At 50.0% G+C, this 15,537-nt stretch overlaps 3 non-coding genes across 3 annotated transcripts; 2 read left to right on the top strand and 1 right to left on the bottom strand.

Moving 5' to 3' along the window:
- Positions 1 to 1,261: 1,261 nt before the first annotated feature.
- TRNAQ-UUG lies at positions 1,262 to 1,333 on the top strand. The gene has a single exon. It is a non-coding gene; the product is annotated as a tRNA-Gln (tRNA).
- A 6,973-nt stretch (positions 1,334 to 8,306) lies between these two features.
- TRNAS-GCU lies at positions 8,307 to 8,388 on the top strand. The gene has a single exon. It is a non-coding gene; the product is annotated as a tRNA-Ser (tRNA).
- A 1,897-nt stretch (positions 8,389 to 10,285) lies between these two features.
- On the bottom strand, positions 10,286 to 10,359 carry TRNAT-AGU. The gene has a single exon. It is a non-coding gene; the product is annotated as a tRNA-Thr (tRNA).
- Positions 10,360 to 15,537: the final 5,178 nt, after the last annotated feature.

The raw sequence follows: 15,537 nt of genomic DNA, 5'->3' as shown, positions 1-15,537 counted from the left end.
AATCAGGACCAATTGCTCAAACAGGGCAGTTACAGCCCTAGGCTGGGGTTTTTCCACCTCTAAGGCAAACCAAACCAGCCAGACAAAAGGACTTTGGTCTCACCCCACTGGCTAACCACAAGTCACACAAGCAATTTCCTTAGACACTCCAGTCTCCCAGTATCACCACCAGTACACTCGTCCTGGGGATGAATGGCTATGAAAACCACCACCCCAATAAAAGGAAAAGGTTCTCTCGACCCCAAAGGACCAAGCCCCAGACCCAGGTCAATATACACATCAGATCTTACCCACAAATCATGCCATTGCCAATCCTTTAGAATCTAAAATCTAAAGGTTTATTTCCAAAGGGAAAAAGGTAGAGATGAGAGGTAGAATTGGTTAAATGGAATCAATTACATACAGTAATGGCAAAGTTCTTAGTTCAGGCTTGCAGCAGTGCTGGAGTAAACTGCAGGTTCAGATTAAGTCTCTGGAACATCCCCCACTGGGATGGGTCAACAGTCCTTCGTGCAGAGCTTCAGTTTGTAGCAAAGTCCTTCCAGAGGTCAGAAGCAGGATTGAAGACAAGATGGAGATGATGCATCAGCCTTATATAGACTTTTCCAGGTGTAAGAATCCCTTTGTCCTCACGGTGGAAACTTACAGCCAAAATGGAGTTTGCAGTCACATGGACAAGTTTCTGCATACTTTGCTGAGTCACAAGGCGTGTCTGCCTCCTCTCCATGGGTCAATTGTGTAGCTGATGGCCCTTAATGGGCCATCAAGCCAGCTATGCAGGGCTGACATCAGCTTGTCTGGGACACTTCCCAGAAGCAGAGCATAATACAAAATACCGACAGTACAGAGCCAATACTTATAACTTCAACTACAAAATGATACACAGACATACAGACAGCATAATCATAACCAGCAACCCAGAACCTGGTCTTAGACACCTTAGATGACCCCCTTTACCTAATGTTTGGTGCCACTACAGGACCTTGGTTGCAACCCATGTTCTATATGGTCCCCATTTATATCAATAATGTCACAACTGCCTGGCCTGTCAGTGCGGCTAACTTGGAGCTTTGGCCTCTCCCCATTGCCCAGGGGACTGTCAGTCTCAGGGGGCTGATTTCCGATTGGCCCTTCCCCCTTCTACTGGGACTGGGAACTAGCCAACCAAAACCCCCCACTAAGCTTTAGTAAGGGGCCAACAGTCCCTTTCATGAGCCGGCCCCATGAGGGTCACTGATGGCCAGAGAAAGCAGCATGAGCTGGTCCCATGGTGTAACGGGCAGCACTCAGGACTTTGAATCCTGCAATCTGAGTTCAAATCTCAGTGGGACCTTGTGGTAAAGCCCTGGAGCTCACACTGCTCCACCTCCTTGTCTCTAGCTCTGCAAGAGCCATTTTTCCCCCTCCTTCTGGATGGGTCAGGGCTCTAGAACTGACACCTGAGGGTTGGGATTCTCATGGCTTCACCTGGTGCCCACAAGTCTGGCACTTGCCACTGTGCTTTCCCTCTTGCCCACCTCGCGCTTGAAAGAAGCAGGGCCAGGGCCAGCCTTCATAGTCAGGGCTGGGCAGGTGGGAGCCCAGCACCTCTCCTCCTCTGGGCACCTAGAGCAGAGGCGGCTGGTGCTGATAGCTCCAAGGGAAGGCTTAAAAGCCACAGAGGTCAGGGCCAGAGGAGGAGAGGACCATGCCTATGTGTGGCCAGCAGACAGCCACAGGGCCAGCCTGCTCCCTGCTGTGCTGAACCCCACTGAAGGCCACCCACAGGCCAGCATGCAGGGCGGCTGCTGATGCTCTGTGGCCAACATCAGAAGAGGGTAGGAAAGCAGGGCCAGCCCCCCTGGTGGGGCCTCTGACCGTTCCCACTCATGGTGCTCACTTTGGAAGTGGAGCCGCCCATTTTCTTTGGCAAGTCAGGAATGGCAAAGGCGAGACTGGAAGCACCTGGGGCTCATGCCCCAGCCTTTGTGACACCCACCCCCCAACTCCTTCCCGGGGCTCTAGCTGAAGCCGGAGCATTGGCCTGAGCGGCCAAGAAGAGGTTCCAGCCCTGAAGGCAGCAGGACTTGCAGCACAAAGTGAGCACAACCACGAGGGGACTTAAATCCTGAATCATCCGATCCACAGGGAGATGCCTCATCCTTTAGGCCACATGATGAGGGGGTCTAAGCTCTTCTTTGGAAAAGCCGGACACTGTGTTTCTCAGGTCATCTGCTGAGGGGGCCGAGACGCTTTGGGCACAAGAAGTTAAGTTCCCAGCGACACGTGAGACTTAATTGTATGGGGCCAGGTGCGGGGCTTTGGCAGGAAGGCTCGGGCATGGGGAATTGAGGTGCAGTGGATGGACCGGCTGTCTAGGCACAGAGATTTAGTCTCCCTGAGGAGGAGGAGGAATCCTTCTGACAGGCAGTGGCTGTGCAGAAAAAGAGGAGGGGTTCCTGGGACTTTTTTTGCCTCTCATTTGCCTGCCTGCTCACTCTTGTGGTGAATGGTGAAAATGTTTCCTAACAAGCCCAGGTAGCTCAGTTAGTAGAGCATCAGGCTCTTAATCTCAGAGTGCAGGGTTCAAGCCCCTGTCTGCGTGCTCAGCTTTTAAGTTGCCTTGTGTGCCAGGAGCCAAATTCTGTTCCCAGCCACATGCAGATTCCCAGAAGCTGTGGCCATTTCCTGGAAAGGTTCCTTTTCTCAGGAATCAGGAGACAGGCCACATCCGCAGGTGCAGAAAGCACAGTCTCTGGCTGGCAGGGAGAGCTGTGGGGCCAGGTGCTGAGAAAGCCCAGAGGGGGAGCAGCAGAGATGGGGGGAAGGGAGAGAGAGAAGCAATGAGGACAGAGCACAAGTGTAAAGGGGGCATCTGGTCTGGCTATTGTGGAGAACTTCCCTGGTTTATACACAACCCTGGTGGAATTGGCCAGAGGAAGGATCTGAGTCCCCACCCCCTTACCCAGAGGCTGCCTGACCTCGAGGACTGTTAGGATACAGAGATTCAGGCCTGTCTGCAAAGGCCTGTACTTTAAGAATTTAGGTGTATTTTTATCACTTAGCTAGTTATAAAGGTATAAAAGAAAGAATAAAAAATCACTGTCTGTCTGTGTAATGGCCTTCTCTTACTGTGACAGTCTGAGGCCTGGTTCTTCGGCTAAGCAGCAAAGGCAGCCATAAGGTGGGAAGTGTATGGTCCCATCATCACATTCCCAACTAGTCACATTGAAATAAGGTGCGATAGGGCTGTGAGGAATACAATTCTGCCCTGATATTCCATCACCTCCAGAGAAAGGGAAACTTAGTTTGGTAGCATCCTGTCTGGCAAGAACTCACTTATCAATAGAAACAGCTGGAAAACCCTTATGTCTGTATAGATGTAGTTGTGAAATCCTCCCTTCTGTATTGTTTTGTATGTTTATTTGCATGGTCTCTGTCTGGTTCTGTGATTGTTTCTGTCTGCTGTATAATTAGTTTTGTTGGGTGTAACCAGTGAAGGTGGTGGAATATAACCATTTTACAGTATATTAGGACTGGTTAGTCTAGAGAAGGAGTGAGGGTGCCAGGCGGCGCGGTGGTCGGGGCCGCATGGTGAGTGCCCCGCTGAAGCACTGGCCGCCCCACTTCTCTCTCCCCCTGCTCCCTCCCCGTCCCCCCCCCCCGCTAGACCGGGCGCGCACTGTGCAGCACAGGGAGTCCACTGGCTCTGGCCGCCATGGAGGGTTTTTTGTTTTGTTTTCCCCCTGCTTTGCCGGCCGCGCCGTTGTTTTTCCCACTGCCCCTCTGCTTTGCTGCTCCAGTCCCACCGTTTTTCTGTTGTCGTCCCCCCACTTTGCCGCTCCAGCTGTGCCGTTTTTCCCCCCTTGTTTTGTTGCTTTGGTGGCCCCACCCCATTTTTTTTTGCTTGGGGCGGCAAAAAAGCCAGAGCCGGCCCTGCCCACACCTGACTCCCTGCCATCTGTACTGGGGCCTGACAAGCTTTGCTTGTGTTTGGATTCTGCAAAGCAGAGGAGCAAAGGAGGTTTTCCTTGCAAGTTGTGTGTGAGTGAATCTTTGGCGAGGTCTGCATTACAAAGTTGTTTCAGCAGAATTATATTGCTCAGGTGTGTGAAAAAAACACACCGCTCCCTCGGTCAGCAACTTGTGGCTGGTGCACACACTGCAATGCCACGTCTGGCGACAAAACTGCCCTGTTTTGCTGACAAACTAAAACAACTTCGATGAGAGGCCTAGAGCTTTTTGCAGCAAACTTAAAGTGACAGAGTGTCAGTGTAGACACTGCTGTTCATTATATCACCATAACTGGCCTCCTCCAGTATCCCACAATGCCCGCCGTGAACTCGCCTGCCCTGCATTCCTGCTACAGAGCCATGGGCCCCTCCCCTTTCATCGCTCTGGGAAATTCTGACAGCTGAGCCTGCTGCTCTGCTCGGGCAGCCAGGAGCAAATCCCTGTCGTGGATGCTGCTCTCTCCCGCCCTGTGAACATAGAGCAGTGTGGCGGGAGCTTCCTTACAGTGTAGGGGGGCCACTGGCATCTGAACTGTGACACGCCCAGGACATCCCTTCCCTCGAGGAGGCTCTTACCTTCTAAACAGGGACATCTGTTTACTAGTAAAATCAGGAAAAGGGAAAGAGAAAACTCGAAAGAGGTTCCTCCTGGCGCTCACGTACCTGAACCCAAATATTCTCTCAGTCCTCAAAGAGAGACCTGGAGAAGGAGACTTGCTGAAGCAAAGCCACAGGGTCTCTGAGGTTTCCCTGGCCCCTCGCCCCTGTCCTGCCTGGCTGATGTCAGCATCTCTCTGTGAGGTCACCACCTCCCCACCACCTTGGACCAATAGTCTGAGGTCCTGCAAAAAGCCTTTGTGATGTCACTGCCGCACCCCCTCCCTTGCTGGGCTAATGTCCTGCCCCTGGCCAGGCACTTTGGAGGTTTGAGCTACTCCCTGTGGATCACCCCACTCAAGGAGCGTTCGTTCTAGGCAGCAAGCCGGCTAGACAGTAACACATCAGACGCTGCTCCCAATGCTACACTCAGTTTTTCAGAAATTAGTCGACTTTATGGCCAGAAGAGACCATTAGAGCATCTAATCTGACCCCCTGCATATCACAGGCCTCCTGTATGACACAAGAGCTGTTGTGAAAGGGGTCTATGGAGAGGTTCTGACTGGCTGATTATAATGATGCTATCTCTAGATGTGTATCATTTTTTGTAGTTGATGTTATAAATATTTCCTCGATGCTGCCCATATTTCAAACTTGTGCTCTGCTTCCGGGGAACACCCCAGCCAGACAAGTTGGTGTCAGTTCTGCCTAGCCTGCTTGATGGCCCATTAAGGACCATCAGTTATACAATTGACCCATTGAGAGAAGGCAGATACGCCTTGTGCCTCAGCAAGGTATGCAGGGACCTGCCTATGGACAGAACTCTAAGGTTTTTCTATGTCACATGTTGGATAAAGTGTCCTTGGGACAAAGAAAGCAAAGACCACATGACAAGAGACTATAAAATGCTCATGCCTCGTCTCCATCTTGTCTTCAATCCTGCTTCATACCTCTGGATGGACTTTGCTACAAACTGAAGCTCTCTAAAAAGGACTGAATGACTCATGCCAGCTGTGGATGTACTCCAGAGTCTTGATTTCAACTTGCAGTTTATTCCTTCACTGCTACAAGCCGGAACCAAGAACTTTGCCATTACTGTATGTGAAGGGTTCAAATCCATGTGCAGTTTATATAACAACCTGGTCTATGGATTGTGCCAGCTCTTTTCCAGACCCAAAGTCCAGAGTATGGTCAAGGGACCAGAGGCCTAACACATCGTGATCAGCTAAGAGAAAGCTGGGTAAACAGAAAGCCTTGCTTGCTAAGATAGGCCTGGTCAGCAAATTGCCAGGTGTTGGAGCTAAGAACTAAAGAATTGTGTCTCATTCAGAGTTGCAGATTGAGCAAATAATCCCTTTTCCTATTGTGTTAGTCTCTTCTGTAGGGAGACGTTCTTCCCACAGATCCAACCTTGAGTTTATGAGAAGTTGGCACATGTCAGTATAAGATATGGCATCCTTCCACCTCCCTTCCCAGGAACCAATGCCTGCCTTAAGACACACACAAAAACAATCTTTATTGTCATATACTTTCACTGTTTCTTTGCTTTAAACCCTAAGAATGTACCTGTTGGACAATCAAAGGAGTTGCTCCATTTCAATGGACCCCAAATCAGAATTCAACATAGATATTTTATACTAATAATATTTTATCAAAGTATTCATTAAATGTTAACTTGCTAACTTGAGACCATGGGCGGAGACATTATGTAACCTGTTAACCACTGGCTAATGTGCTTATCTTGTCTTGCTGCAAAACCTATCCTGGGGTGTGGAACTGCCTACCGCGTCACTTTCCCCCACCCATGGAAAACCTACATATTCTATTGTAATCAATTGACTGACAGTGCCTCTGAGCCTAATAAGCCAGGTGACACTCCGCCAGCGCTGTGTGTAATAAACGCCTCTGCTTGACCTCTACATGGTGTGATTTACGTCCTTCAGAGAACAAAGAAGGAGCTGGAGGCCGGGTGAGCAGGTTGCCAGGGAAACAGAACAAAGGACAGAAGAGGGACAAAAGGGTCTGGGTGAGTTGGGCTGTTGGAAGCAAGGAGTCTGCTGGGGTGGGGACTCGAGGGGAGAGCCCAGGCTCTGATGGACGTTGCTGAATCTTCCTGCTTCCTGTGCTAACACAGAACTTTCCCAGGCTGGATTCCAGACCCCTAACGAACCTTCTGTTGTACAGCCCTGGCTGAGAATCACTGGTGATCAGGGCCGGCTCCAGACCCCAGCGCGGCAAGCACGCGCGTGGGGCGGCATTTGCCAGCAGAGGCGGCAGGCTGGGCGGTGGACCTGCGCAGTCATGCCTGCGGGAGGTCCACCAGAGCCCGGATGAGCGGACCTGCCGCAGGCATGACTGCGGAGGCGCTCCCGCGGCTCCAGTGGACCTCCCGCAGGCATGACTGCGGCCGGTTCGCTGGTCCCGTGGCTCGGCTGGACTTCCCGCAGGCATGACTGCGGAAGCTCCACTGGAGCCGCCGGACCAGCTAACCGTCCGCAACTGCGGGAGGTCCAGCTGAGCCGCGCGACCAGCGGACCCTCCGCAGTCATGCCCACGGGAGGTCCGCTGCTCCCGCGTCTCCGGGGCGTCTCCCGCGTATGACTGCTTGGGGCGGACAAATATGTAGAGCCGCCCCTGCTGGTGATTGTGTAAGTTGGGGGTGCAGGACTCCTTTGTGGGGTGGGGGGGTGTAAAGCTTTCCCCGGTGTCCTGCTAAGGTGACTCACTACAGGAAGCTCCTGGCATGGAACAGGGGGGCTGAAAGGTCCAAGGTCAGTCCCAGGACGTGCTGCAGGCAAGGAGGTTTCCCCCAGTGACAGCGTCCCCTGGGCGGTGTCACACTGATGAGGGCTCTGCCTGGGTTTGGTTCAGAGCTGTCCCAGAGCACGGAGCCTGGGTCAGCCCCCCAGCATGTGACCTGCAGGCTCCACTCTGGCAAAGCTCCATGTCCCTGGGCTTTGGCATCACTAGCCCCTGCTTAGTGACTAGGGGTCAGTTTAGGGGAGTGATTCCCAAAATGTGGGGCATGCCTCCTAGGGGGGCTCAGAGGAATGTTCATGGGGCACCTCAGGGTTGAGCCAGCCCCCATGGAGGGCAGGGAGGGAGCAACACTCAGCCCCACTCTGTCCCAGCTCTTCGCCCACCCCACCCTAAGCCTGAGCCTGAGCCTCCGGCCCAGCCGTGACCCCCTTACCTGTGTCTGCACCCCTCTCCCCAGCAAGCCACAGCCCCACTCCCAGCCCTGGTTCTCAACCGCAACTTCCGGGGGGCCTTAGCCATGGCTAAGAGGGCACAGTGTGAAATGTTTGGGGACCACTGGTTTAGGGTGACGTCCTCAATTGCTTCTATGCAGTCCAATAAAAGCTATTCCTCACCCACCTACCCCCTATCAGGACCGACTAGGTATGTTCTGCTGCCCTTCACTCATGCAGGAAGGATAACAACATTTCATTCCACTCAATCCTAAAGTGATTTGTAGTCCGCCACCAGCCAAAACTGGTCATTTTGGGAAAGTGGCCCCATCATGCTGCATAGCTAGGCAGAGTAGGTGTGTCTGTGCAAACACGGTCTGTTCCTGAAGTCTTTCCCCCAGCTCCTCACTAGATGTGAGGGGGCAGCTCATTCAGCCCCTGCGTCCACTTAGTGTTTCAAAACTCCTTATTGTCCCTATCTCTGCTGGCCTTAGATTTCTCCTCCTGTTCATCTTTCAGCAGCTCTGATGAGGTGCCCGAGTGGTTAAGGTGATGGACTGCTAATCCATTGTGCTCTACACGCATGGGTTCGAATCCCATCCTCATTGGACACATTTAGTCTTCATCCCTCCTTTATAGACAACCATCTCCCCCATTGGTACAATAACAGACCCAACAATGTTGCTTCTTGCAAACAAAAACCTTCTCAGGAACTCAGAACTCCCTTGCTTTAAATTAAATGTCTAAATCCCAGATTCCTTTAAAAAAAAGGATTCTCTAGTCCTGTATTTCTTAGTTTTTATCTCAAAAGGTAACATCCTCATCATCTCCCCCAAACACCCTGGGACCTGCCGAAATAATTAAAATACCCCCATCCTGAGCAAGGCCAGAACAGTGAACCAGAGCTAGTGTCTAGGCCAAGCTGTTCTGAAGGAGGCAATTCAAACATTTTCTCCCTGCTTCCCTTGGCAAGGTCTGACTGAGAAAACAAAATTCCCCAAACTGAAAATTTTCTGCTGAAACACCCATACTAGTCTGGATGGGGACTTTGATATGAATGTATTATTATTATTATTATTCTCTTCTGATTTATCTCAGTTCAGTGTTTGTCCTCCAGATGTGTTTACAGATATTGAGTTGTGGGGGAGAGAGGCCAATTCATAATGTCTCTACCCCCCTTTCATAGTTTCTTCCAACTTGCTAGGAAGCTCCTTTGCTACAATGTGAGTCAAGCAGTGTCCATTGTCTCTGTGCTATCTCGGAGAAGCCTGCATTGTACACGGTTCCTGGGCTAGTCCTTGGGAGTGTGAATCCCTTCAATGGGCCAGCAGCGAGTCTGGCTCCTCCCTTGTCGCACCTGAAAGTCTGGTGGGGGGCATTTCCCCACCTCATAACATATCTCAGTAACACACACAGAGCAAAACTTCATAACTTCCCAACCAATGCGAGCACACACAATCCAACACAATATTAATGTTCAACAGATCAAGAATTTTGAAATGATACCTCACAAGGCAGACTTTGTACAAACCATGTCATCATTATATGAGAGTGGTGAATATGGGGCTTCCAAGGCGCTGCTTTGAGTAGACTGTGCCACACCTGGGCTTCCATTGCAATGGAGATGTACCCTTAGAGTCCATCTCTCCTGGGATAAATATGGCAGCAAGGCTGGCCTGGGTCATCTGACTTGGGCTCATGGAGCTAAAGCTGAGAGGCTAAAAACTGTGGTGCAGATATTTGTGTTCACACTGAAGCCTGGGTGATCTCCAGGGCCTGCAGACATCAAACGATGAGGAATTCTGCACACAGAGAGGACCCTGCTAGTGGAAAATGCCTTTGGAAAAGCCCCTTCTGTCACCAGCTGTGGTCGTACAGTGCTCAGTGCTCTGCGTTGTGGCCTCAAGAGCCATGGATGCAAGTTGAGTTACGATGACCTTTTCCTTGTCTCCATGTTTCTTAGGTGCCTCCTTCCGACACTTTCAGAAAAATGACTGGTTTCTTATGGAAGCATCTGCACTGCAAGGCAAAGGCATCTTCTCTGCTTCCTCAAAAGATTGACCAAAAGGTGGGAAGAGCAGACACATTTGGCAAGGGACCACTGGGTGCTGCATCCCTAACCTCCACTTTACCTGGCAGGTGCCTGGCCCAGCTTAGCCACAGTGCTGCTCTCTGGGACTTTTCTCCCAGCTGCTCCATTTCTCATCACTGACAATCAAAAGGAAGGTGACATGACCTCTGTGTGTGGACATCCCCAGCAAATCACAAGGACGTGTGGCACAGGCTCTTGTGTTGCAGCAATTGCAGTCGAAGCAACCGCCATGCCAATGCCAGTCACAGCAGCCTTTTCATCAACTCCAGGCTTGTGATTTGATTCTTTCCAATGCTTCTCTCCAAAGAAGCCTTTTCCTTAGCAAGCAATTACTTGGATACCAAGAGAGGTCTCTTCTGTTTCCTAGAAAGACACAGGAAAATGTGAGCAGAGGAGACAACAGCCATGCAACAAGGCACCACTGGGAGTTGAACCCAGGATCTCCTGTTTACTAGACAGGTGCTTTAGCCAGCTAAGCCATGGTGCCTACCTTGCAAAAGGGTTTACAACTGTTCCATTTGATGGTTCAGGATAACACCTGCAAATTCCAAAGTACAGACGTTCTCCATTTCCCTCAAGACTTGCAGACCTTGAGGTGTCTGGCTCTCCGTGCACAGCAAGCCACAGCTGAGTTGACAGAGGGCTTCTAACATGTGCTTCTCCCACCAGCCACTGTGATCATATAGTGGTTAGTGATCTGTGTTTCAGTCGCAGCAACCTCGGCTCAGTTCTGAGTCATGGTAACCTTTCCTTCAGCTCTAGATTTCTCATTTGCCGCTTTCCAAGTGTGGTGGAGTGGCTGCCCCAAACAAGCAGGAGAAAGATTAAGGCAGCCTTGCAGAGGCTGTGCAGAACCCAGCCTATCAGGAAAGGGCTTATTGGGAGAGCCAATCAGGAGAAGGCTTGCTGGAGCAGCCCATATATAAAGGGCTGCTCAGCACAGCAAGAGTCAGTCACTCCTTGGAATTTGAGGAAGAAGGGTTGGCTGCCCTGAAGGAAGGAGAAGGGAGGGCACCATGATCAGAGTAGTGCTGGGTGGGTAAGGGGAGCATGAGTGACCTCCTGGCTGACTACTGCCAGACTGAGGCCCTGATACGAAGGCGGAGGAAGGTGCTAGGTCTGTGGGGAAGTGGCCCAGGGAAACAGATGGCAGGGGTTGGAGGTGCACCCTTTTTGCCTCAGTCACCACTGACACAGGTGGCTACACCCTGGACTGCAGCTGGCCACTGAGGCAAGTGTCTGGGTAGAGGACGGCGGCCCCCGGGAAGGGGGGAGAGACCTGAGTGGGGCACAGCCAGAGGGCTGTGTCCATAAGAGGACATTGAAGTCCTGAGAGCGACATGAGTCCTAATGATAGAACAGATGGCAGCCAGACGCCACTAGATGAAGGCGCACCAGGGGACCAGAGCTAACTGCCAGGATGGCCAACAGGAGGCACTGCAGTGGTGAGACATGCCCCATGGCACCAAGACTTAGCCGCAAGGAAGGCTCTCTCTGTCTTGAACCACTACTTAGAAGGATTCCGCTGACAGGTCTTTTCTTTTTATGAAAAGAGATACAAAAAAGGAGCCAGCAGAGACATTAGGTGCAGCAAGGAAGAACTGTCAGGCCAAGCCAGGATTTCCTGGTTACTAGGAAGGCTCTTCAACCAGCTCTTCCCAAAGACCACTATCCAGAAGCCTTTTAACAGCCACTGCAGATGTTCATCAACAAAGAGATGCCAAAATAGAGTTCTCCACTGCCTGCAGCCATCACACTACCAGGAGTGTCACTACCAGGTAGTGACCAGGAGTGACACTCCTGACTACCAGGAGTGACCACACTCCTGGTCACTCCTGGTAGTGACCAGGAGTGTCACTACCAGGAGTGACACCAGCCATGGTCATATAGCATTTAGCACTCTGTGTTGTGGCTTCAGCATCCACAGATGCAAGTTGAGTTAGGGGATGTTTTCTTGTCTCCACATTTGTCTAATGGCTCCTTTCAACACTTGTCACCAAAAAGACCTGTTTCTTTTGCAAGCAATGTACAGCTAGGCAGAGGCAGTCTTCTTCATTTCCTCAAAAGATCACCAAGCTGCGGGGAAAGGAGACGCATTCAGCCAGGCACCACTGGGTGCTGCATGCTGAATCTCCTCTTTATTCAGCAGGTGTCTGTGAAGGACATAATCTACACAGTGTAGAGGTCAAGAATAGGAGTTTATTACACACAGCGCTGGCGGAGTGTCACCTTGCGTATTAGGCTCAGAGACACTGTCAGTCAATTGATTACAATAGAATATATAGATTTTCCATGGGCAGGGTAAAGTGACGGGGTAGGCAGTTCCACACCCCAGGATAGGTTCTGCACCAAGACAAGATAGCACAGTAGCCAATGGCTAACAGGTTACATAATGTCTCCACCCATGGTCTCAAGTTAGCAAGTTAACATTTAATGAATAATTTGATAAAATGTGAGTAGTATAAAATATCTATGTTGAAATTCTGATTTGAGGTCCATAGGAAAGGAGCGACTCTTTTGATTGTCCAACAGGTACATTCCTAGGGGTTAAAGCAAAGAACCAGTGAAAGCATATGGCAATAAAGATTGTTTTCTGTGTGTCTAAAGGCAAGGCATTGGTCTCTTGGGAGGGAAGTGGAAAGATGCCATATCTTATACTGACATGTGCCTACTTCTCATAAACTCAAGATTGGATCTGTGGGAAGAACATCTCTCTACAGAAGAGATTAACAGAAAAGGAAAAGGGATTCTTTGCTGAATTTGCAACTCTGAATAAGACACAATTATTTACTTCTTAGCTCCAACACCTGGCAATTTGCTGACCAGGCCTATCTTAGCAGGCAAGGCTTTCTGTTTACCCAGCTTTCTCTTCGCTGATCACGATTTGCTAGGCCTCTGGTTCCTTGACCATACTCTGGACTTTGGCTCTGGAAAAGAGCTGGCACAATCCATAGATCAGGTTGTTATATAAACTGCACATGGATTTGAACCCTTCACATCCAGTAATGGCAAAGTCCTTGGTTCCGGCTTGTAGCAGTGATGGAATAAACTGCAGGTTGAAATCAAGTCTCTGGAGTACATCCACACCTGGGATGGGTCATTCAGTCCTTTGTACAGAGCTTCAGTTTGTAGCAAAGTCCCTCCAGAGGTATGAAGCAGGATTGAAGACAAGATGGAGACGAGGCATCAGCCTTTTATAGTCTCTTGCCATGTGGTCTTTGCTTTCTTTGTCCCAAGGACACTCTATCCAGCACGTGGCACAGAAAAACTTTAAAGTTCTGTCCATAGGGCAGATCCCTGCACACCTTGCTGAGTCACAAGGCATATCTGACTTCTCTCAGTGGGCCAGTTGTATAGCTGATGGTCCTTAATGAGCCATCAAGCAGGCTAGGCAGAACTGACACCAATTTGTCTGGCTGGAGTATTCCCCGGAAGCAGAGCACAAGTTTGAAATACGGGCAGCATAGACCCAATATTCATAACGTCAACTACAAAAATGATACACATCCAGAGATAGCATAATTCTAATCAGCCAATCATAACCTCTCCATAGACCCCTTACACAACAACCTTTCTATAATATTGGCTGCAAATATAGAACAGTGGTCGCAACGGTGAGCTATACAGTTACAGATTATGTCAATAATGTCACAGGAGATGACACGGCATCAGTGAGACTGATACTGGAATACTGCCTCCAGTTTTGGTGTCCTCATTTGAAAAAGATGTTGTGAAATTGGAGCTGGGTCAGCAAAGAGCCACCAAATGTTGTGAGGGCTGGAGAAAAATGCCTTCTAGGGAGCTATTGAAAGAGCTCAACCTGTTTAGCTTATCAAAAGAAGATTGAAAGGTGACTTCATTGAAGTGTTGAAGGGCCTTACTGGAGAGAAAAGATTGGCTATTAAAGGGCTCTTTAATGTAGCAGAGAAAAGCATAACAAGCCCCAATGGCTGGACGGTGAAAAGAGACAAATTCATATTACAACTAAGGCACAAATATTCAACAGCAAAGATGATTCACCACAGGAACAAGCTACCAAGGAAAGTGGTGGATTCACAATCTTCTGATGTCATTTAATGAAGACTAGATGCCTTTCTGGAATGTGTTTACTCAAAAAGTAGCTATTGTGTCATACAGGAGGCTTGTGATATGCAGGGGGTCAGATTAGATGCTCTAATGGTCTCTTCTGGCCATAAAGTCGACAAATTTCTGAAAAACTGAGTGTAGCATTGGGAGCAGCGGCTGATGTTTTACTGTCTAGCCGGCTTGCTTCCTAGAACGAATGCTCCTTGAGTGGGGTGATCCACAGGGAGTAGCTCAAACCTCCAAAGTCCCTGGGCAGGGGCAGGACATTAGACCAGCAAGGGAGGGGTGTGGCAGTGACATCACAAAGGCTTTTTGCAGGACCTCAGACTATTGGTCAAAGGTGGTAGGGAGGTGGTGACCTCACATAGAGATGCTGACATCAGCCAGGCAGGACAGGGGTGAGGGGCCAGGGAAACCTCAGAGACCCCTGTGGCTTTGCTTCAGCAAGTCTCCTTCTCCAGGTCTCTCTTTGAGGACTGAGAGTATTTGGGTTCACATATGTGAGCGCCAGGAGGAACCTCTTTTGAGTTTTCTCCTTCTCTTTTCCTGATTTTACTAGAAAACAACCATCCCTGTTTAGAAGGTAAGAGCCTCCTTGAGGTTTGAAACCTGTTCAGTCTGATCCATCTGGTGACAGTTGAATTCTAGGCATGGAAAACACGAGCTTAAGGAGGCAGAATTTTATTCTGCACCTGGGATTTTGTCCCTTAGCATCACTGGGGACATTTGAGTTTGTCCTTTTTGTTTCACTTTTTCCTCCATCCTTCCCTCCTTTCTCTTCTTCTCTTGCTTCTTTTGTCCTTTCTCCTGTTCCCCTCCCAACACCAGGAGAGAGGTGTGTGTGTGTGTGTCTATGTGTGTGTGTGTTGCGGGGGAGTGCTCGGCAGCTCCCACTCTGGGAGGTCCAGCCAAAAATGTGGGGCTGAAATAGTGCTCGGGCAGTGATCCCCACCGGTGACCTGGGCCATCCTTTGGGCTCTCTGGTGAGAACCCTCAGCTTCTCATCCTCAGTCTCTACCCTGATTGGCTGAGCAGGGGGTTATTGACAGGGAGGAGACTCAGGTCCTTGCTGTTCTCTTTGAAGACCAAGGAAATAAGTCAGAACCAGTTCTATGTTTGATGAATTTTGCTGCTTTGCTGCATTAATTGTCTCTGAGCAGTTCATGATTCTCTCTAACATTGCAGTTCTCCTCAAATACTTGCTGAATAATTACTGTGCACTGTTGTTGGTCTGGAGCTCGTCTGAGAGCACTTTATTCAGGTCATTCAATGTAGGAAATTCAAGATCCGATGGTTAGTTTGAAAATCAGGGCTCTTGGGTCCTATTCCCAACTCTGCCACTGGCTGGCTGTGTGACCTAAGACAAGTCAATTCTCCTTTCTCAGCCTTAGCTGCTCCCTCTTTCAAATTGGGATAATAATGATCCACTCCTACCTACCTCAACACACTCACTCTTCCCCAACATACACGTTATCTCTCCCCCCCCCCACACACAGTCTCCACACGGCAGTTGAAAGGCAGCTGGCAATCTAGTAAGATGCCCATTGAGCAATGGGGTAGGGAAACCTGCTGGCATTAG

This window comes from Mauremys reevesii, unplaced genomic scaffold, assembly GCF_016161935.1.
Source record: "Mauremys reevesii isolate NIE-2019 unplaced genomic scaffold, ASM1616193v1 Contig71, whole genome shotgun sequence".
In the NCBI taxonomy this organism is placed as follows: Eukaryota; Metazoa; Chordata; order Testudines; family Geoemydidae; genus Mauremys; species Mauremys reevesii.
The sequence above is the reverse complement of the archived record's forward strand: the minus strand, read 5'-3'. Positions and strand labels throughout refer to the sequence as shown.